At 48.8% G+C, this 9,898-nt stretch overlaps 1 protein-coding gene across 2 annotated transcripts in view; it reads right to left on the reverse strand.

Annotated features, from left to right (window-relative positions):
* Window positions 1-9,898, reverse strand: part of SLC39A11 (solute carrier family 39 member 11) — a 359,240-nt gene that overhangs the window by 348,756 nt on the left and 586 nt on the right. The gene's annotated exons all lie outside the window — the stretch shown is intronic.

Genomic DNA, 9,898 nt, shown 5'->3' on the forward strand with positions numbered 1-9,898 from the left:
AACAAAAATGTCCAGCTGCTTAAAACAAGAGTCTTAACTCCAAAGTAGACTGCTAAATCCAAAAAGGAAATTAGCAAGTTTTTGGAGTGCCCACAATGCACCAAGCCGGGCTGTAAGCCCTTGATATGCATCCTCTCATTTCAATTCCCATAAGAACTCTAGGAAGTAGGGACTCCTGGGAACGCCCTTCTACAGAGGAGGAAACTGAGGCGTATGGCGCATACTTGCGTCTCTTGCCCAGAACCTACCCTCTCAACCACTTTGCCACATTGCACTTGTACCTATGGGATATGGGACCTCATTCATGCCCTTGACAACCCAGAGCCCACACTTCCTGTCTGCACAACGGGCGTAACACCACGTAGCTCACAGAATTGTGTAAAGATTGGATGAAAGAAAATAGTTTCAATAATTTATTACATTATCAGGTGCATAGAGGTGCCCGGTAAATATTAAGTTCTCTCCCCTTTAATCACAGCAAAAGAAGATCAGACTCTTTTTGGTTGTTAAACAACTGATCATTTTCCAAATGGGCTAATATTAAACCCCGGCTTCTAATTTTGCCATTAATGGAAAGCTTAGCTGGCTCTATCAAAACCAACCCTGTGATGCAAGATGAAAGCCAAGTCTGGAACAGAAAAGCAAATGCATTGTCTGCCCAATAAAATGCTACACGCGTTCTGTCCACACAGAGCGTGTTCCTTTCTAGCTAGAGGACTTTCTTCCTTGGCTAAGCCTAACTGAATTCTGGTCTCCGCCAAAATGGACCAGGGCTATAACTTCTCACTTCCCTAAACAGAGCCTCATATATCCAGAGCGTTCTAGAAATCGGGCATGTGACAAATTTCTGAGCTCTTTGTTCTTCCTCCAGAGTGAGACCATGGTTGGCCTGGGGCCTGGCACTAACCAGAGGGAGAGGCTCAAGCTGTTAATCCGGGGTCTATAACCGTCTGCATCGCTTTCACGTCCTGCTGGAAACAGATGGCACATTCAGAGGGGTTTGACTGACGTGAATGTAATGAAGGCACTGCATGCAGAGGTGTGGGGAGGCGTGAGGATATCAGCAAGAGAGACATGAGGTGCCCAGAGACCAGGGAAAAGTGGAGCCTTCAGCAGCCCTAGAGCTGCAGGGCCCAGGGAGAGGATGATGTTGGGAGAGCCTGTGAGACCCAACAGGAGACGTGGCCACAAAGTAATTCAGCCAAAGGCCAGAATCACAGTGGATCCGTTTGCTCTCTTCCCATGACGGAAATCAACCAGCGCCGGAGGGCGAAACAGCCAGACAAGGCAGTCCACAGAGGTCAGCCTCCAGAGAGGGGGACAGAATGGATGAGGTGGCGGGAGGAGGCACGCAGAGAACCACCAGCTCTCCAATCCATGGGCTATCCCCCGTCTCAGGAACCCAGCACTCTCAGAGCTACCCACGATCTATTGGAATCACTGGAGCGAGTTCATGTAAACTCCCACCTGGTACAGACACAACAGAGGGGCCCTTGGGGGCTTGCAACCTTAGAAGCACTCTCTAAACCCTAAACGATAAACTGGATTTTGAGAAAATGACCATTGGAAGGCTCGGGAGCTGCAAAAGGTATGGAGGGTTCATGCCCCACCCACTCACACAGCATTCTGGGGGGTGAACACCCAAAGATTCACCTCTGCTTTGGGCACTGGCATTGCAGAATACAACTTTATGCTCTCCCTTCGCAAGATATAAACTCATTCGCACAACTTTTCAAATTCAAAAGTCGAGGAGTATACTTGTCCACTACCCCCCAGACAGCAAAGGCCTGTGGGAAACCAACCAGGCTGTTCAATACGTTTTAGTCAAGGAATGGCTCATGTGCTCCCAAACTATATTTGCAAATACTCAATCTGAACATTTTCTTACCCTAAGGATTCAGAGCCGTTTTATCATCCAGCCTTTGGGCTAAGCAGGGTTGATGTTTCCAACTGGCCTAGAAGAACGTAACTAAGACACACAACACACGAACCTCACAACTCAGTGGAAGGAGAGCTTCCTGCAAGCATACCTGCTCCTAACGCTCTCAGAGACCGGACTTCCCCACCTGAATCTTTGAATTTTAAATATTCTAAGCTGTCGTTAGCGGGTCTTTATCATTTTCAGGCCGTGTGACTCACAGGATGGGGCGTCGTGACCCTGCCAATGCAGCATCCCGAGGAAAGGTGGACTTGACAACTGCCTCCTCCCAAGTTATGCTGTATCCCAGAGGAAGACATCCCAGCAAACTTTTATCATCAGAGCTGAATAGCCTCAGGTGGCAGCTATCTCCGTAGGATGCCGAGGAGACCACTGCACCAGGCAGCATTCCTGTGATAAAACAGCTGCTCTTATAGATCTGTCCTCAAGTTGAAGACATTCAACCAGGTCAGCAGCGACCATCTCCGTGAACTCATGCCGACCTCAGTATTGTTGTGCTTGAATAACACTGTGTGTGAACACACTCGTACGCAGCCCAGAAGCCGCATGATAAGGGAATAAGAACGTTAAAATGTACAGGCGTCTTTTCTAATTCCATAAGTAACATTCGAAAGTCCAAAGAATTCACACACGTCATTTGGGGGAGCGGAGAGGGCTGATCAGAATATGAACTAATTCAACATTTCTGACATTAGAGTACATGAATCTGATCGTTTTCTTTCTTTGATAGGAATTCTAAGGTAAGGTATACTTCGAATAGTTACAGACTTGTTAACCTACCAATAAATTATTATAAAGTAAAATTATTATTTGTGTGCTCAACAAATACTGAGTGTCTCCTGTGTGCCAGACGCTGTTCTAGAAGCTAGAAGTTTGGTGAGACAAAAGACAGACCAAATCTCTGCTCTGTGCTATAGGGGAGATACTCGGCAAACAAACTCACACGTAAATGAACATGTAATCTCAACATAGTGACAGATGCCACGATGAAAATACATAGACAGGAAAGAGTGGTGGCTCAAGTCACAGGCCCCAGAGCCATACAGCCTGGTTTATATCTCAGCTCTGCTACTTCCTCGATGACTGCGGACAAATTATATAATCTGCTTTGGCCCCAATTTCCTCCTCTATAAAGCAGAGATAAGAACAGGATCTAATTCAGAGAGGGTTTTTTGGTGAGAATTGAATAAGATAACTCATATTCAGAGTTTATAACAGGGTTTGACATAGTGAGCCCGTGACAAATGTTAGCTTTTCCTACTTTAGATTGGGGTGGTCCTGACAGGCTTCCCGGAGGAGGCGACCACCATGTGAAGATCCGGTAAAAGAAACAGCCAGAGTGAAAGTCTCAGAAAGGAGTGGGCCACGCCCTGTTTATGAATCAGAAAGGCCAATGAAGCCGGAATAGAGCAAGGGAGGAGAAAGAAGAGTGGGGTGGGACGGGCCAGGTCACGCAGGGCTTTGAAGGTCTTGGACAGGAGTTTGCATCTACCCCAGAGGGGTGGGAAGCCATTGGAGGTTTGAGGCAGAGGCTGCACAAGACCAGGGACGAGGATAGAAACGGGAATTGAATTAGAAGGTACTCAGGTGGTTCAGGGGAGAAACTGGTGGCTTAGACGAGGGTAGTGACAGTGGACATAGAAAAGAACAGGGATATCTTTTGGATCAGGGGCCAACAAACGACGGTCCATGGACCAAAGCTGGCCCTTGCTTCTGCAAATGAAGTGTCGCTGGAACACAGCCGTGCCTGTTCATCTCTGTACTGTCTCCTGCTGACTTTGTGCTCCAGGGCCTTGTGGAACAGCGGTGATGGGGACCACAGGGCTGCAAAGTCCCTGACTGTAAGGTTCCTTACGGCAGAGGTGCATCGACCCCTATTTTGGAGGAAGAGTCTATACGACTTATAAATGGATTGAGTGTGGATGGTGACAGAAAGAGGATTATTCCTGGATTGTAGCCGTGAATAACCGGTGGTGCCATTTCCTGAGACAGGGATGACTTGGAGGAATGGGATGGGTGGCAGGAAGAGGGTTACTATTTTCGAAGTGTTCAGTTTGAGATGTCTCTTAAACCTCCAAGTGGGGATTCTAAAGAGGCAGCTAGAAACATAATCCAGGAGCTCAGGGCTGGAATAACACATGTAGAAGCCATCTGCAAACATCTGTTCCATTCTTTCCATTTCCACTGTCATCACAACTTCCACCTGATCCACTGTAGTGACCCTGTAACTCTTAAGGCCACAGGGCGGGATGGAATCACCTAGGCAGGCAATGCAGACCAAGAATGGACCAGACTCGGGCTGGAGCCTGGGCTTGTCCAACATTGAGAGGTCAAGCAAAGGAAGAAGAATCAGCAAATATGATTGAGAAGACGTGCCTCTGAGGTAGGAGAAAGTCGCTGGAGCATGTCACAGATGTCAAGAGGAAACCATGCCAACCAGGGGCAGGCCAGCGATGCTCAACACTGCTGAAAGGTCCAGACACTGAGAACTTACTACTAAAATTGGCAAGGTCGAGAAGGGAGGCCTTTCCGTGGATGGAGCGGTGACGCAAGAAGCCCTAAAGGATGGAGGTGAGGAAGAGAATGGGAGGTGACTCGTGGAGACAGCAACTACCGAAGGCCAAGAAGTTTCACTGTGACGAGGAGAGGAGGCCTGGGCAGGGGCTGGAAGGAGACATGGAGACGCAGGAGCATCTTTACAAGCTGGGAGACACTAGAGTATTTTGAAGTAACAGGAATGATCCGGCTGGAAGGGAGAAAATTACGTAGGAGAGAGAAGGAAGTAAGGTCTTTGAGAGGTGGGAAGGGTGAGATCCAGAGGTCAAGTGGAGAGGTCAAAGGAGCAAGAATACTTTGTTCTTGGTAACAGGAGAGAAGGTGGAAGGTGTGACTATCGACTCAAACAGGGAGGTAGAGATAAAGGATTCACTGTGAGCACATTCCTGCCTGGTTACTTCTGTATCTATATGAGAAAGCTTCCTCAGCTAGGGTGGACTGGTGGGGAGGAGGAAATAAACGGAGGAGGCTGCACGGAGGAGAGCCTGTCACAGAATCATTCACTTTCCCCCCCTTCTTCTGCCTCCCCCCCAACTCCGGTTCAAGCCCTTGTTTCTCAGTCTAGACACAGCTCCCTGGCCCATGCTGCTGTTACGAGCCTTGTGCTCCCCCGGCTGAGGCAGTCGGTCACCAGTCGTCGGTCGACCACTCACAGCAGCTCTTGCCGGCTGCCGGCTGCTCACCATGGCTGCCAGCCGTGAGGCACACGGTAGCCTGCGGCAGCACTCAGCAGCTTACACCAACCTCCAAGCAGCCCAGCTCCAGGGAGAGCTGCTGTTCACAATCTCGGCTGTAGAGGGTGCAGCTCACTGGCCCATGTGGGAATCAAATCAGGGACCTTGGCGTTAGGAACACGGTGCTCCAACCACCTGAGCCACCGAGCCGGCCCCAGAATCATTCACTTTTAATCAAATATCTTTGTATCCTCCATAGTATCCAGCACGGAGCTAGTTAACATAGTAAGTACTCAATTACATGCTAGTTAAAATAGTAAGTAGTCGATCACACACGAGGCGAGGCCATGAAGTTTGCAGTATGAGCTTCACTAGCACTTTTTTCAGTTGAGGTGCCGAGAATGTGTGTAGCCTGGACATCCAGGCCCCCTACCTCATGTGTGCTGCCTGCCTGGGTATTTGTTGAAGGCAGAGTCTCAGGTATATGCAAACAGGTAAGTCAAATAACCACCCATTCCACTACAAATGTCACCTCCAGTAGACACAGGCTAATAAACATTGCCATAAAGATAAAATGTCAAGACGACTGCATTAGGCTCTCTGTCCCATTGGCATCTCAGCCAAGAGCAAACACCAAATGTCTGAATCCCACCCTTCCTTCTGTCCAGCCCGACACTCCTTCATTGACACAGCCTGTCCTTCACCAGGTCACATTTCCCTTTTTCCTCGCTGTCCGTGAATCTGCTGTCAGATTCCTCTCCTTTTGTCTTCCTTCCTGCTTTCTCCCTTTCCATTTCTCCTAGCGTGGTCAAAGTCCAACGTCTTATGTTAACTGCCCTAGGTAATTTTGTCTTTCTGTGTATTATCTCTTCTCCAGGTTGGCCAGCCCCCATTTCCTCCTAATTCTATATAGCCCTCCTTCCAACATCATCAGGGCAGGTTCAGCAGGTTCTCGAAGATTCAGCAGGTTCACTCTTCAGATTGAACAGCGACGTACCAAAAATGCAGCCACCTTACGTGAAACAAAAGGCATTGAAATGGGTGCGATATGAGTGAGAACTACCTTATTACTTTCAGTATTTCAACTATTAGACCACTGATGGTAAAAGGCCCTTTTGCCTTCTCTGGTACATCCTTTGAGCAGCTACTTTGTGACATACACGTATGGCACCATTCACTCACTTTGCAAATACTTATGGAATCATTTAGTTTGGAAGCCATGGTCTGTGAGACCCTTTCCCAGACGCTAGATCACATATCACATACAGAAAGAACAAAAATCTTCTAAAAAACCCTTCTATTTTAGGCATTATGCTGGCTAGCTTTCTACAGTTCTATTAAAAGGTACGGAGAAACCTGCCTAAGAGTGCCGATGGGACAAAAGAAAGTAAAAATGTCAGAGTATGTTCCCACTTTTGAAAGATGGCCCTCTAGCATGCAGACACTGGCTACCAGGCATGGCCACCCCACATGCCATCTGCTTCCAAATCACCTGGGAGCCAATGCAGCTTGGGCCCCGAAATGCCCCTCCGGTTGCAGAGACCCACCTTTAGGCAAAGGGTAGGAAGCAGTGTGGGTGCCATCTGAATGTTACTCAGAACTGTTTGGCCCATCTGTCTCTTGACATTCTGAAATTTTCTTTGAAGCTAATAATACAACAAAGTAGAAAGATCAAGGACTAGAGAGAAACTGACCAGGTTATGAAGACAGGCTCTGCCGTTCACTATCTGTGTGATCTCAGACAGGTTGCTTGGTCCTTTGAGTCTTGGTTTACCTATCGGATGAGTGTAAGACCACCTACGCTGTAGGATTATTGTGAGAACTAAAGGTACCATGTTTCCCTGAAAATAAGACCTACAGGGACCATCAGAGCTCTCATGCGTCTTTTGGAGCAAAAATTAATATAAGACCCCATCGTATTTTACTATAATGTAAGACCGGGTCTTAGATGGCGAAAATTACAGCTATTATAACTGGCAGAATGCTTAGGTTTGATATCAGGGGCCCAGGATGATCTAAACATAATCTCTTGAACTTAAACATTGGATGTCTAAAATTCTACCCCTAAAGATTTAAAGAGAAGGAAGAAAACATGACGTCAAGAGGCGCCACACGATACACACACAGACATCCGTGCTAAATCAAAACTAAACAATGGCAATAAAACTAGGTGCCCTTTACTCACACAGAAAAGACAGTTCTCATCTCTGTCGCGGGCACAACGCCTGGTCCAGCTGCTGAAGCTGAGCTCTTTGCCCAATCCGGGTTTGGATAGAGCAAGGAAATAGATGGCAGAACAGGAAGCGGCTGCTGCCTCAATGCAGGGGGAATGGGAAAGGAGACACCGAGAGTCAAGAATCAAAGACGCGGTTCCTCCAGCCTCGGGAGCTTTTCCAGTGCCCAGGCAAGACGGTCCGGTAACCAACAGCCTGTTAGGCGCCCAGTTCTGCAGGCAGAAGAGCAACAGCGGCATCTACAGGGCAGCCAGGTGAACTTGGCCGGGGAAACCGAGAGGAAGAGTAGCGAAAGCACAGCGGCTTTGGGAACACGCTCCGCAGTAAAGACGTCAGCTGGTGAGCTTGCCTTTTCTCCACACACCTGAACAGGTGTGTGCACAAGGGCAATTCACCTCAAACAAACCCCTAGGCCCCCACAGCCTAACTGATACGTTGACCTTCCCCCCTCTTGCTGTTAGAGAGACGCAGGCAAACTCCCCTGGAGCTGGAAACTTGGGGAGTGTCTGTGTCAGTTTGAGGTCTCTAGGGCAAGCAACCGAAACTGTTGAATTTTCAAAGAAACGAAATTTAGCAAAAAGATATTGGACAGCTCAAAGCGAAGCTAAACATTCAAAACCCAGTCAAAGCACGCCACAGGGCGATTCTGGCGAGGGCATTAATGTGGTCACCATAGCTGCCACCAGCACCACCGCCAGCACGGGCAGCTGGGCTCTGCAACTGGATTCAATACCGCTGTTGGCCCTGGAGAGTGGATGCTGCAGGCGGTCCCTGTGCCACTACCAGAATGAAGTCTTCACTGGCCCCGCTTCTTGGCACCACCAGCTCTCCATGTAAAGGCTTAGGTGGTTGTGTCTGGTTGGCCCACCCACCACAGCTCTAAGGGGAAAAGATCTTGCAAACAGAAGCCATATCCGCAAACACAGAAAAGAGATTCTGCAGATGCTGGGCAGCCAAACACAGACAAGTGTCCCCTACAGAATGGGGCTGCAGTGACAGCAAATTGCAGACCCGCCATCAGCGAGTGTTTTTTTTTGAGCTTGTGGGAAGTTGTGTGACAAAGTAGAAAAGGCACAAGCCAGGAATTCAAACATTCTAGGTCCAAGGGCTGATTCTGTCGTTTATTAGCTGTGCGACTTGGGCAGGTGTAATATAGGCTTTGTGGGTTTTTGTCAGGAGGATAATGATGCCCACTTACCTTGCAGGGCTGATGTGTACACAATTTTGAGGACAGGCCTTGAAAATGATCCTGAGTAAATCCATTTGCCTCTCAGAGTCCCGGGTTATCCATTTGTAAAATGAGACTATTTCCTACATTGTAGGGCTATTGTGAGGTAAACTAGATTATAAATGAATGGCTTGTTTACAGATTGAAATTCTTGATGTCTGGGGTTTGCCTCAAAATAATGGAGGTGGTGGGTGACGGGAAGTGGGCAGCGATATAGATAAGACAGACCATGAGTTATTAAGCGTGAAACCCAGCTGGTGGGCACGTTATGCCATTCTCTCTACATTAGTATGGGTATGAAATCTTTAATAATAAATGTTTTGTTTAAAATGAAGTATCTTGGAAATACCTAGAAGCAGCAGATGCTGGGCAGCCAAACACACTCCAAGTTTTATTATTACTGAGTCCGCGTGCGGCTCCGCCTCCCCCCACCACCACCCTCCCCCGCAGGCGTTGTTTTCTCAGGATTGGGGTCTTTCCTCTCTGCCCAGTACCCTCCCCCCGGACTGGAACCTATGTAAGGCTATGTCAGGGTTAATGTTTTATTAAATTAATGTTTTATTTACACAGTGGTGAAACATCGGTTTGAAACAAAGACTAAAACCCCAAAGAACTAATGAACAACAGGAGAAAAGCAAAACTGCGCGCACACCCCTGAGGGGGCAGCCCGTCCCTCCGCTCGGTCCCGGTTCAAAGCACCAGTGACGTTACTCTTTTCCAAAGAACAAAAACGGATTCAAACTTCTCTTTTCCTAGCGCGGCATTCGGTTACGGACCACAGAAAATTCCGAAAAATAAAGACGCCAAGAAGGATCCACACTAAGCGCCGCAAGGGAGCTAAGGACTCAAGTTGTACCGCAGCCGCAGTCCCGCACCAGCGGCGGGCTCTGCGCATCCACCGGGCTCCCCGCCCGCCCAGCACACCTGGCGGCTGCGGGATTCAGAGGGAAAGGACACCGGTTAAGAGTGCAATCGCGTCATCGCAAGGAAGAGATCACTCTGCGGGTCGCGATGGGTCGCGTAAGGGACACTAGCATCCCCAGGAGGCTTTACAACCAGACCGCGGCTGCTTAATTCCGACCAGGAAGGGTTCCTCCTGAACTGGGCGGGGCTTCTGATCGAACCGAACCACGTGGTGTCTCTTTAAAAAAAAAATGCCGCGCAAGGCCTGCTCCGCCCACCGCCCGCTGGGAACAGGCGTGGCTCCCTGCGGGGCGGAAGTACTTCTGCCCCCAACCAAGATGGCCGCCGGGCGGGGCCGCCAGGC

Source organism: Rhinolophus sinicus, linkage group LG15 (assembly GCF_036562045.2).
Source record: "Rhinolophus sinicus isolate RSC01 linkage group LG15, ASM3656204v1, whole genome shotgun sequence".
Classification (NCBI taxonomy): domain Eukaryota; kingdom Metazoa; phylum Chordata; class Mammalia; order Chiroptera; family Rhinolophidae; genus Rhinolophus; species Rhinolophus sinicus.